This window comes from Sceloporus undulatus, chromosome 4, assembly GCF_019175285.1.
Source record: "Sceloporus undulatus isolate JIND9_A2432 ecotype Alabama chromosome 4, SceUnd_v1.1, whole genome shotgun sequence".
NCBI classification, from domain to species: Eukaryota; Metazoa; Chordata; class Lepidosauria; order Squamata; family Phrynosomatidae; genus Sceloporus; species Sceloporus undulatus.
Window position 1 is genome coordinate 22,136,132 of NC_056525.1, and position 13,782 is coordinate 22,149,913.

The 13,782-nt window shown below is 42.3% G+C and overlaps 1 long non-coding RNA gene across 1 annotated transcript; it reads left to right on the forward strand.

Moving 5' to 3' along the window:
* Positions 1 to 645: 645 nt before the first annotated feature.
* Positions 646 to 12,394, forward strand: LOC121927945. The gene is made up of 3 exons (XR_006103398.1): positions 646 to 700; positions 3,481 to 3,698; positions 12,258 to 12,394. It is a non-coding gene; the product is annotated as an uncharacterized LOC121927945 (long non-coding RNA).
* The last annotated feature ends 1,388 nt before the right edge of the window (positions 12,395 to 13,782 follow it).

Sequence of the window (13,782 nt, forward strand, 5' to 3'; positions counted from 1 at the left end):
GCCAGAGGCCTTGAAGGCCTCTGGTGCTGCTGTCCTCCACGCCTCCTCTTCCACATATCCACGCCCAAAATAAGGCGCGGAGGTGGAGAAGAGGAGGCACGGAGGGCACCAGCGCTCGAGGCTTTGAAGGCCTCCAGCACCGGCATCCGGCTTCCGCCCCTTCCGCGGAGGCCTGGAGGAGGCCGGTTGTGGGTGCTGGAGGCCTCACAGGCCTCCGGCGCTTCTGCCCTCTGCGCCTCCTTTTCCCCACCTCCGTGCCTTTTTGGGTGCGGAGGTGAGGTAGAGGAGGCGTGGAAGGCAGCAGCAGCAGAGGCCTGCGAGGCCTCCAGCGCCAGCATCCGGCCTCCTCCAGGCCTCCGTGGCCACGGAAGGGTCAGGTATCGGTGCTGGGGCCTCTTGGCCTCCAGCACCAACACCTGCCCCTTCCGCGGCGGCCTGGAGGAGGCCGGGTGCCGGCGCGGGAGGCCTTAAAGGCCTCCGGCACGGCAGCCCTCCTCCCTCGTCGCCGCTGTGGCAAAGGCCCGGTGGCGGTGCTGTTGGGGGCAAGAGGCCTCCAGCACCACCATCACGCCCTTGCACGGCAGCGGTGAGGAAGCCAAGGCTTGGCCTCCGCAGCTGCTGTCGCCGCCGCCGCCGCCGCCACCCAGCTTCCCTGCAGCGGCGGCGGCGGAGGCCAAGCCGCTCCGCCAAGCGACTTAAGGTAAGTAAGGGAAGGGAAGGGAGGGGGCAGGGAGGGAAGGGAGGAGGGAAGTGAGGTGCTTTGAGCATATGTGGATTTTGTTATACGCGGGGGGGTCCGGAACGGATGCCCGCATATAACAAGGATCCACTGTAGGACCTGAACCAATGTGGTAAAGTTCCTAGCCAGAATGGCACAATGGTCCCACATGCAGAATTCTGTTTATGCTGCTATCATCTGGATATGACTGTTATGCATTATACTAAATAAAATAAAACCATGTATTTAGTGAAACAATTGCTCTGTAGTCACTAACAGAATCCTAGTCAATGACTCCATTGCTGTTTTAGCATTCAGAACGTGCTGTTGCCAAATTAATAAAAAAATAGGTAATGATGACATTTTAAACTCTATATAGTGTCTATAATTCTCAGTGTTCAGAGGGTTCAAATGATTAGCTGAATGGGATCTGTATAGAATGTAAAAATGAAAAGGCTCCGATGCTCTTTCCTTAGTATCATACAAAGAAAGGATGCTGAATTCAATCCAACTGGTATTTATGTCAGAAATGTAGTGAAATTAGCTGTTGTACTTTTAACTGCTGCCATGTTGACAAAATGCAATTGTAATAATTGCAGCACTCATTTCCCCCCTCAGGCTATACTTGGGTTAGCAGGTGTTTTTCCCACCCTTTTAATTACTAGAAATGTGCGCTGGAGAAGGTTTGCTCAGAGTATTTAAATGAAAGCAGGGGAGGGAAGGAGAAGGAACAAGGTGAAATAATACAATATTTCAAGGATAAATAATTTACAGTGATGGCTTAGTGGTTGTCTACACAGGCAAAAAATCCATACTCAGTTTCATTCCAGTTCAGTAGGAACACATGACATGCACTCTGTTTGACAGAGAACTCACATTAGTATAAATTTTAAAAAGTCACTTTTTATCCTGCAGTTTTAGCAAAATCCAGACTTTTTACACAGGTGTCAGGATCAGGGTGGAATTGGGGTAGGGGGGCTAATTAGAAGGCAGGATTAGACTGGTGGGAGCCAGTGTGGGGTAATGGTTTGAGTGTTGGACTATGACTTTGGAGACCAGGGTTTGATTCCCTGCTTGCGCATAAAAATCCACTGGGTGGCCTTGGGAAAGTCACACTTTCTCAGCCTCGAGGAAGGCAATGACAAACCCCCTCTGAGGAAACTTGCCATGAAAATCCAGTAATACGTCAAAAATGACTTGGAGGCACACAACAACAACAATGTATTTTGTAAACTTTTTTTTTTACATGCAGACAAACCTCCATATTTGCAGAGGTTGAGGCATGCAGCTGTGATTTGCTTGTCCACTTGTTTGCTCACTCAGGTGAGAGGCAGGAAGAGGCAGCACATAACCCTGATCTATCATTAGCTCCATTAACTCCAGTATTTTGTGGGGAATAAACCAGTCCATTTCCTTCATTGCAATTGCCAGTTAAGGGGTGCTTTACCCTAGTTGCTTCCCGAGTTAGATCACACTATCCCCACACTATTGCTTGACTTCAGAGCAACTTCAAAAATTGGGCTCTGCTGAGGAAGGAATAGAAGCAACTGGGGTAAAACACTCAATTGCCAGAAATCACAGTGAAGGAATTAAAAAGGGTTGTGGGGGTGGGGATTCCCTTTTGTACCAATTTGAATTTTGAGTATGTGTGGCATTAATGAGATCATTGCAGACCACAAAAATGCGAGGTGGAGCTGATTTTTTTTGTCAGTATAGACAACTCCCTAGTCAATAATCAGTTTTAATGGTGCACATGTTTTATATGTATATAACTATGGCCCGTTCCACACGGGCGGAAAGTACGTGCCATGCACGTACTAGGGTTAGAAAGGGGCATCCTTTCCGGACGCCCCTAACCCGAGTATGCGCTCGGCACGTACAAAATGATGGCCATTCTACATGGGCGCGCCATTTTGATGTCGTGGACACCTAGTGTCCGCATGTTGCGCGGCGGAAATGATGCACGAGTGTGCCATTGGCGCTTTCCAACGCCATTTCCGCACCATAAAAAGAAGCCGCTTTTTGCAGCTTCTTTTTGCTGCGTGAAGGAGCCATGTGGTTTGGCCGCTGGGGCTCCTCCGCGCAGCAAATGACGGCGCTGGCAGACCGCCCTTTTTGGGTGGTCTGTAAAGCGCCTATGTGATAGTTGTGGGGGGGGGGTCAGATAAGAATGTCAGTTCTTATGGAATGAAGCTACAGAATTAAGAAAGGATCTCTTCCATATATTTCAAAACACCCAGCTTTGTGTCTTTTGATACACCAGTACGGGAGAAATTAAAACTAATAATTGCCATTGGGACTAGAGGACAGAGATTTGCTTCATGTTTTCATATGCTAAATTGGATATGTAGTCACCAGTTTAGAAAGTATTATTATCTCTTCAGTAGAAAGAGAAGTAAATCTTACCATAATGGGCATGATGATGATGAGGTGACATGTGTGCCTGTTTAGTTTGCTGTCCAGGGTCTGTGCTGCTGTTGTCATGTGCCTTCAAATTATTTCTGATATATGGAAACCCTATGGTAAACCTATCACAGGATTATATTTGGCACAGTTTGTTAAGAATAGGTTTGTCCCTGCCTTCTTCTGCTGAGATGGAGAGAGTGTGACTTGCCCCAGGTCATCCAATGGGCTTCCATGGCCAAACAGGGATTTTAACCTTGATCTTCCATCATCCTAGTCCAAAACCACTACATCTTACTAGCTTTCTAGGGTCTATGCGCTCATGGGGAAATTCAGTAGCCTTCTCTTGCTTCTTATAGTTTTTATACTAGATGTGAACTTTACAGACCTTTGAAACAGAAGACACCTTCAAACAGAGGGCTGTTTTCTCAGAAGATCTGTTCATCTGCCACTAAATGAAAGGAAGCTGGAATTTAATTGAGACAGAGCTCCTGGTTCTGATTTTCACAGCCTTGCTCACTGCTGGGATGGGGATGGAAATGTCAATCTCCTTGTGACTCAATTGGAAGCTGAACAGGTATTAAAATGGGCTTGGGGTGCATTTACGTAGTGTTACAGTAAGACTACATACTCTTACTGAATACAGAATTGTTATTTATCCATAACTCTCCATAACTTTCAATACAGAACACAAGGTGTCTTTTGTAAAGGAAGCTATAGATCCAACCTACCAATGAACTCATGGCAGTTTATCAATGATTTCATGGATGATGATGATGATGATGATGATGAAGATGATGATAAAGTTTATTTATATTTCCTACCTCTCCCAAGGATCGAGGTGGGATTACATCAGTACCAAGTGCTAATATCATATTTTAAACATGCAATCTAAGTTTTTACATTTTATTTCCAAAATCCAGATGGACTGCACACATTTCAGTTACCCAATCCTCCCAACTTATAGATCTGCTTTTGTACATTGAAGGGAGAATATAGCACTGTTGCTATGAAGGACAGGTTACCTGGGCTGCATATGCATTGCAGACATACTACAGTTTGACAACACTTCTGTTAGAGAAAAGATCTTTGGGATGGTTGATTTCTCGTGCTGCCGGTGGTTTGAACTGGTACCAACTGGAACAGATGCCGTCTTCTCAGCTACTCAGGATCAAAGTAACTTCCACACAGATTTTCACTCAAATGAGGGTTTATTAACTTTGTTGCTATTTACACAATGCACAGCAAACTACTATACATCTATACTCTTTCAGAGTCCATGCTAGAAGCTTGAATGTAACATCAGTCTTTGTTCTCACACAAGATCAACTTTCCCACCAAGTGGACACACCTCTTTCTCATGAAGTCACCATACTACACAAGACCATAACAATAATACATTTGTTTATATTATGTCTCAGCACATGTCCTTGAAGACTTGTTCTTCCAGGCCTAGTCTTTCTGGCCTGCAACAGGAACCATTTTAAACCTTAGTTAACCATTGCCACATCTGAACATTTTCCATACAAATTAGAAATATATTTTAACAACTTCAACTGCCAAGGCTCAATACTATGGAATTCTGGGATTTACAGGTCTAACAAAGAAGGTTAAATTTCTCACAATACTAGAAATCCCAGAATCCCACAAAACACTGAACCATGACAATTAAAGCGGTGTTACACTGTATTATTTCTGCAGTGCAGAGTGGCTCATAGATGCTTGATTAGAGGAAGTGTACTAAAGGGAGAGGTGTACGTTTACAAACTCATAATGAGAGAAGACTTTTACTAATTTTTTCCCAGTGGTCTAGCAATAAATTATTAAGTTAACGATTAATCAAACCATCATAATGCCAATAAGACCATATGCAGGGCATAAGAGAAATTACTTTGCTTCATTTACTTAGCAAGTTGAGTTTACTTTTAATGATGGAAGATATTAACATCTAGTAAGTAGTCGGTGTTCTACTGGATTTTATGTATACTCCAGCAGGGTGCCTCTAAGGACCCAGTTTTTGATTAAATTAATGTAACTACAGATGCTTCATACTAAGTGAAAGACCCGTGCCCATTTTATTTTCCTTTGGGTTTTCCTTGTTTATCCTGATCATTCATATTCATATCTGGCTTTACTGAAGAGCAGTTTATCTGTGTGAAAATGCTCATTTAAGTTTACTTGCAAAATGTCCATCATGATGACAGATGGGTTCATGGTGTCACTTACACACTGAGCAGAAGTGAATGAGAAGGAATTAAGGAATTATTATAGTGTTCTGTCTACAAGGGCTAGGGCACTCAGAATCAGGAACAGAGGTCAGTTTTATCCTGCTCAGTTTTGTCACTCTACTCTAGAGTGCTTCCTTGTAAGAACAACCATAATATATATTAACAGTAAAGTTATTTCTGTAAGTGCCTGTCCTACATATCCAAAATGGCACTGTCAGTTCACACGAATGAGATAACAGTCCTTACAAAATCTAATATTTTGCAGAATAGTAATTCTAATCCCAACCATTTTTTGGGACCAATGATATTCTAAGGGGAGGGCAACAACAACAAAATGTCATGAGAACTGAGGATGTTCAATTGACATAAAGTGCTCGCTGACTGTTGGACTGGAGGGAATGGAGCATTCTTGAAAACAATATGTCTGGCTAACTATGTACTAAAGTATTTTGATGGTTATTCCACATGTTAACTTACAGTCAGCTATGCAGCTTTCAGCTTACGCTGAAGCGGCAGTACAATTTAATGAATGGTGCATGTACCGCTCCACTCTGTGTGCACATGCCCCGTTGTTTTCAATGGGGTGTGAGCATATGTAGTTTTCCCCTTACACAGGGTGGGTGGGTCTGAAACGGATTCCCTGCATAAGGGAAGGGTGGAGTGCATACAGGAAAAAGTCAGGGACATCAATGGAATGGATGAGAAAGTAAGGGGCTGTACAGACCACCCATAAGGGCAGCCTGTAGCCACCCCTTTTAGATCCAGATCGGGGCTGCAGCAACCATGCTGTGGCCCTGATCTCACCTTTCTACGGTACAAAAAGGAGCCACAAAAAGTGGCTCCTTTCTGCGCCATGGAAAGGGTGCCATAGCTGTGGTGCCATGGCTTTTCTGAGCTCCTTTGGTGCTGTGTTGTGTAGACACACCGCCAGAGGAGCTCCATGATGTTGAACGCCAAGTGATGTGGCACGTGACATCATACCACCTGGGGTTGGGGTTGGGGTGTGGCATCTACAAAGATGCCGGTCTGTATAGCCCCTAAGCCTCCTCCTTGTCTTTGGTGACCTCAGACCTTTGTGAATCAACTCGACAGCATTATCACATTAGTGTCATCCCAGATGTACCTTTCTTAGCTGTTAACATAGAATTACAGAATGTTAGGAAATGGATTCTATACATTTGCAGTGTAAATTTGCAGGTTGCATGAAACTTCCTTCTCCCCAGGAGCTTTATTTTGTCTAGCTTTTTTGCTTTTGTGCTGAGTGAATATCACACAGCTGTGCAGTTGGCTGGTGACATTACTGGCTGGGCAGATACCTTGTGTATTGAAGAAGAGTGCATGCTGTCCTTGTGGGAGAGATGCTTGTGGTAGAAATCTACAGATAGGTGTTGGATGATCCAGACCAGGAAAAGAAAGTCGCCTCGGCTGAGTCCTCATTATCTAATGCCAAAGTTCTGGTCCAAGAGTAATCAACCCTTAACAAACAAACAATCTTTCACATAGGGTCAATGAACAAATCAGCAGTGTCTTGTTTGAAGCAAATGATTGGTGAATGCCTCTCTTTAGCCGAGCTAAGGGTTTTGTAGGCAATTGTGCATCTAAATCACAATCAAATTCATAAGGAGCAAAGCCTGCTCTCTGTTCTGTTCCAAACAGATAAAGGGGTAAATTTGTCAAATAAATTATTCACTATGAAAAAAGTTCAACCAGCTTTTGTAGTAAATAGCCTAGAGGGACTGGAAGAGGCAAGGAAAGCAGACAAGCAACAAAACCTAATTTGAAATATGCTTTGATGTCTGGAATCACATGCCAAAAAGTAAGAAAAGCAACTGATATGAATCAATGCAAAATTAACATTTGCTGGAAATGCCAGTATCAGGATAGGTGTTCATATCTTAGAAATGCATGTCTCATTGAAAGTTACCCACGGTTAATCATAGATAGTATTTATTTGAGGAATAACTAAGACATTTGAACAGTAAACAGAGATCTGTGATGAATGCAATTAGAACTGGTAGCCTTGTGAATGCAAGTTTAGGTGTTAAATCCCTTTTGGTGCAAATTTCACTGAAATTTTGTGGGTTTTTTGGGCTATGTGGCCATGTTCTAGAAGATTTCCTTCCTGATGTTTCGCCAGCATCTGTGGCTGGCATCTTCATTATTATTATTATTATTATTATTATTATTATTAACCTTTATTTATGAAGTGCTGTAAATTTACACAGCACTGTACATGCAATCTTTTTAGTTAGACGGTTCCCTGCCCTCAGGCTTACAATCTTCAGAGAATGTTTGCCTGGAAAAAGTGCGTCTATATATATACTGTGTGAGACTGGGAATGCAGGAATGATTTGCATGTGTATTGTCCTGTGCTGATGGTAGGCCCCAGGCTGGGGGCTAATGCAAAAGAAGATTAATGTCTGCTAATTGGTGATCATTATTATATAGACCCACTTTTTCCAGGCAAACATTCTCTGAAGATGCCAGCCACAGATGCTGGTGAAACATCAGGAAGAAAATCTTCTAGAACATGGCCACATAGCCCAAAAAGCCCACAAAAAACCATGGATGCCGGCCATGATAACCTTCGACTTCTCACTGAAATGTCTCTCCCAGCATTCTAGGTCTCATTCAATTTTACACTACAAATGTGTAAAATCCATTCCCTAACATTCTGCAATTCTGTGTTAACAGCTAAGAAGTGGAATGGGACTAATGGCGGGTTACAGACCGCCCGTTTGGGGCGGGCTGCACCCGCCACTTTCCCCGGTGTATCGGGGCCTCAGCTGCCAGACTGGCAGCCTCCGAGGCCCCGATCCGCCGCTTTCCAGGCTGCAGGGAAGCGGCAAAAGGCCCCTTCCCTGCAGCCTGAAAAGGGGTGTCCTTGGGGCTTCAAGCCTCAAGGACACCCCCCAGCCCGCTTGGCCGCTTTCTCCCTTTCTTCGCTGGGTGCAGCCATCTGAAGGATGCGCCCAGCGATGCAAAGCGGCGCCGCAAACCAGGAAGGAGCTCCGAAACGGAGCTCCTTCCTGGTTCGTGCAAAGGGTGCACTAAGCGCCCTGGCGCGGACCGACGATGTCACGTCCACACCGCCCCGTATAGAGGCGGCGCGGTCATGACGTCATCATGGTGGCCCTCATGTGGAAGGGGAGCCCCTATTTTGTATAGACTCAGTCCATACTAGGGTTAGGGGGGTGCGGAAGCACTGCACCTTCCTAACCCTAGTACGGACTGACTCCGTACTTTCATGGCGGTTTGTAACCCACCAATGTGATTATGTGTTTTTCCAAGGTCTGGGATCACCAGGGACAGAGAGAAGGCTTGGTCTCCTGTCTACTCTGTTGACATCCCTGACTTTCTTCAGTATAAATGAACAAGTGAAATAACCAACGAAAGAATGTTAGTACATAGATAGACTCTCTTCCAGAATACTCAGTTTCATCTAGTCCATGTCACTCAGCACTTTATGCCAATTGAACACACTTAGTTCTTATGACATTTTGTTGTTGTTGCTTTTGTTCCTTTCTCCTTCGGGTGTTCCTGGCCCCCAAAATGGTTGGGATGAGTTTGTATTCTGCAAAATGTTAGAATTTTTAAAGATTGTTATCTTCCTCTTGTGAAGGGACAATACTATTTTGGATATGTAAGGGCAGGTACTTACAAAAAATAGTCTTAGTGTTAATATACATGGTGTTCGTTCCTACAAGAAAGAGGATACTGGTCAACACACATAACAAGATAAAGGGAGGACTCAAAAGCAAATGTTGAGAGTGATGTGGGGGTTGGATTCTTAGACTGTAATTTAGGAAAACCAGATTCTAGCCCTTCCTTAGCCATAAAATTCATAGCGGGTGCCTATGGACTTTCCTCTCTCTCTCTCTCTCTCTCTTCCTTACCTACCTCACAGGGTTATTGTGAAGATCAATCAGGTGAGGGACAAGAGAGCCATATAGGCTGTTTTGAGCTCTAAAGGTTATGTGCAACTAGTAATTAATTAAATAATACCCTCCTCAATTTATTCCCAAATTCCCCTCCAAGCAAGAGCAAAATATGGTTCATTTTAACTTTTGTTCAGTAAACAACAGTTCTAGTATAGGATGGCTTATAATAAAGAAATGATTTATCATCTCCATCACCATCAGATTTTAGGAGCATAATCCACCTATCATAATCATTCCTTAAGTGAGTTTCCTCAAGGGAGAGAAGTGGATCATTTTACATTTTTCTGCACTAAGGTGGTTCTCTTGTTTCCAAGCATAATTAAAAGTGCTGATCATGACCTGTAAAGCCCTCTATGGCTTAGGACCAGATTATCTGAAAGACTGTATCTCTCCATATGAATCTGCAGGTACCCTAAGACCTACAGGAGAAAGTTTCTCTCAGTCCTGCCACCATCACAGGCCCACTTGATGAGGACACCAGAAAGAGATTTCTCAGTGGCTTCTCCCACCCTCGATAGCTCCCTTGTATAAGTGGCTAGGCTGGACCCCTCCCAGCTTTCCTTCTGCTGCTGGCAGAAAGAACAGAGTCTTCACCTGTGCAGTATCTACCTGGCTGTAAGAAACTCCTCCTGGGTGTGGCTGACAGCCTGTTATAAAACAACAGACTCCAAGGCAGAGTTCTGGTGCTTTCCTTCTGCTAATAGGCAAAGATATTGGGGCTGTGCAGACCACCCCTAAGGGGTGGCCTGCAGGCACTTCCATTTTCACCAGATTGGGGCTGCAGTAACCACACACCACAGCTCCTTTTTGCACCCTGGAAAGGGCATGATAGTACCCTGCACCATTTAACGTGCGGTGTTTCTTCAGGATGATGAGAAACCATTGATAAACATTCCCTGTGTTCATCAACTGGCAACAAATCCACCTAACAGTGGCATTGTCTGGCCCATACTTTACCAGCTGGCCTGCAAGAATATCATGGGGGATCTTTTCAAATATATTACTGATATCAAGATGCACAACAATCACAACATTCTCCTAATTAACCAATCTTGTAATTTATGTAAGGTATAATTTATTCTTTTGTGTAATTCTGTATTTTAAATAAGCAATGAGATTAGTTTGAAATATGGGAATTTTTTTGTGGGGGAGGGGGACAAAACAAGTCATGCCAGATTAATTTTATCTCTTATCCCAACCTCACCTGTAGATACTAATTGTTGTATAAACTACTAATCTTATTGATCTACCCTTGGCAGTGCCACCAACCAAGGAGACAAACACAATGGTTCACTGCAGAAGGTAGAAATCTTGTCACCTAAATTCAAATACAATTCACCTCTCTAGCTTGCAGCTAACTTACTGAGTTCAGGCACTATAATCACAAATCACAGGATCTAAGCTGCAGAAGGGCCACTGAGATATCTTTTTTCACCCCAAGACAATTGATAAATCTGTCAGATGCTTTCTCTGGAAAAAGCCACTTGGTTGAGGTAATAAATAGTTTGAAGTAGGGTAAATTTCAGAGACAGACAGAAAGGTCCCAAACTACTATAAATAATATAAATATGATTTCTGTAAGCCAGACCATAATAGATATCACAAAAACCTGATGCTTAATCTACGTCTGCAACGACATTAATACGTTAAGAATTCTGAGGTGATAGAACCATCTCAGATAATTGGTTAATAATTTTCAGTGCTCTTTTTTTTTTTTTTTTTTTAAAGTAACACATTAGAGAATGGGCTAGGCTAGCACTTTCCTCCATGATCTTTTAGGGCTAGTCTATTTTGCAAATTGCTGCAGATTTTCACATGCATTGATGCTTAATAGTCTTCACTTTCCTGAGCAAATTCACATCTATTCACCATCTCTCTGTAAAAAGTTTCAGCCATGTGAATCCATGTGAAGCAGAGATATGACTTTTGCTAATGTGCATCCTCTCGGATACCCATGGAGGCCCCAGTAAAAAAACAACACCAATAACAACACAAATCCTTTTTCAGCAGAGTCTATGGAGGGTCCTGTCTACAAAAAGCCCAAATTTCTCTGAATCGTGTGTGGCTGGATCACAGCCTATTCAAATAGAATGGGGAGTATTGAAATTGTGTAGACAAGCCCTTTGTTTCTAATTTGCACGTAGTGCAAGTGGAGGACCATTCAAAAATATATTTGTTTCTTAGAATATGAAGGTATAGTTTATTCTTTAATTTCATCCATTTCATCTTGGGGTGTGTGTGTGTGTGTGTGTGTGTGTGTGTAGGCTATAGGCCTCAAGATGTAAATCTTACAGGAGATTTATAAAATTATATACAGGTTGTTTTAAGGGGAGGGGAGACAGACATGGACAGAAATTCTTCCTTCCTTACTCTAAAACTCAAGATACTCCTCTGTAATTATTTGCAGGCGCTTCAGAGGAGGCAAACTGTTCTGTATGCAGCACAGAATTACTTAATGGAATTTGCTACTACAGAGTGGACACTAGCTTAAATGGTATAATGAGAAGTGACAAATGAATAGAGGAACAAATTTGTCTATGACTAGTAGGTATGGCAGCCACTTGGAGCTTTCAGGTTTGGCAGGTGCTATGTAACTGAAACTCAGTTGCTACAGAGCAACAATGGGGAAAGACTGTTGAGTCCCAGTCTATCAATGAGCTTCCTAGTTTGAAACCCTCAGAGGAGAACTGGAAATAGGCTATTGCTGTATACTAGCCTTTGATCTGACTTGACAGGGCATTTGTAGGATAAAGCTTACATTTGACAGAATAATCTAGCAGAGTTTTCTTTATGTTACATTTCTCTTTTTTTCTCATTTTGATACCAGAGAGATGTTTCTTGAGGGTTTCTCAGCCCCCCAGAGCCAGTTTTGGGGACCCAGCTGGGCTGCAGTAGGGAGAAAGATTTCTCCCTTCTAGTCCTGCTTTTCTACCAGCAAATGTTTACTATTTAATTTCTGCCCTTTAGGGTTTTTAAAAAGTGAAAATGCTTCCTCCGGTGAAACTTAAGCAACATTGCAAGAAGACATCAGTACAACTGAGATGTGTATTGTGGCTCTCCACATGTTGTAAGACTGCAACTCCCAACATTTCTCAACTCTGGGTATGTTGACAGTACTGCTTGGGAACTGCAATTCAACAATATAATTGTTGTTGTTGTTAACTGGCATCAAGTTGACGTTAACTTATAGTGATCCTATGAATGAGAGACCTCCTAGTCACCTACTAATCAACTGGCCTGTTAAGGTCTTCAGAGTCTGAGTTGTGGCTTCCCTCATTAAGTCTATCCATTTAGAATTCCTTCTTCTTTTTCCTACTGCCCTTCACCTTACCAATTATCATCATTTTTTTTCCTGGTGAATCATGTCTTCTCATAACATTGCCAAAGTACAACAGCCTCAGTTTAGTCACCTTGATTTCTAGGGGGATTGGGGGGGGGGGAATCCAAAGGAAAACGAAAGACAGACAGACAAGAAAGGAAGAAAGAAAGAAAACAAAGAGAACTAAAGGAAACGAAAAGAAAGAGAAAGAAAAAGAAGAGAAAGAAAGAAGCACAGAAAGAGAAAGAAAAGAAAGAAGAAAAGAAAGAAAAGAAAGAAGCGAAAGAAAGAAAGAAAAGAAATACGAGAATAGAAAGAAAGAAAGAAAAGAAAGAAGAAAGAAAGAAAGAAGAAAAGAACGGAAAGAAACCAAAAGAAATAAAGAAAGAAGAAAAAGAAAGAAAGAAAAGAAAGAAATAACGAAAGAAAAAGAAAGAGCAAGAAAGCAAAGAAATGAAAGGAAACAGAAAAAAGCAAGAAAGAGCAAGAAGAAGAAGAAAGAAAGAAAGAAGAAGAAAGAAAGAAAGAGAAAAAAAAAAAAAAAAAGAAAAGAAAGGAAACGGAAAGAAACGAGATAACGAAAGAAAGAAAGCGAAATAGAAATGAGAAAGAAATAAAGAAAGAAACGAAAAGAAAAGAACGAAAGAGAAATTTTCCAAATCCAAAGAAGAAAGGAAAGAAATAACGAAAAGAAAAGAAAGAGCAGACGAAAGAAAGAAAGAGAATGAAAAGAAAAATATTTTTTAGCTCTTAAAGAGTGAGTGAACGTTAGTTAATTTCCCCAACCTTAGTCTTAAGGAAGGAACTTATAGAGAGTTCTTCTCCTATCAATAGAAGTCTTCTCTCCCAGAATTATGATTACGTGGAGAGAATATTGTGCGAAGCTTTAATGACTGGAGATGCCAGAACTTCCTACTTGGCTAACATCAGGAATGCAAAATTTATAACTCACTAGAGACAATAAAAAAGGAAGTTCAGTAGAAGAGTCGACCAAAATCTGAAAGTGTCAGATATCTCACTGAATGCAAAATTAAGATGGTCTTTGGACATCATATCCCCATTTCTTACTTGTAAAGTTGTGAAAGCTGGACAGTGAAGAAAGCAAAAATCAACCCAATACTGAGCCCCTGATAAAAGACAAATAAATGGGTTCTAGAGCAAATCAAACCTGAA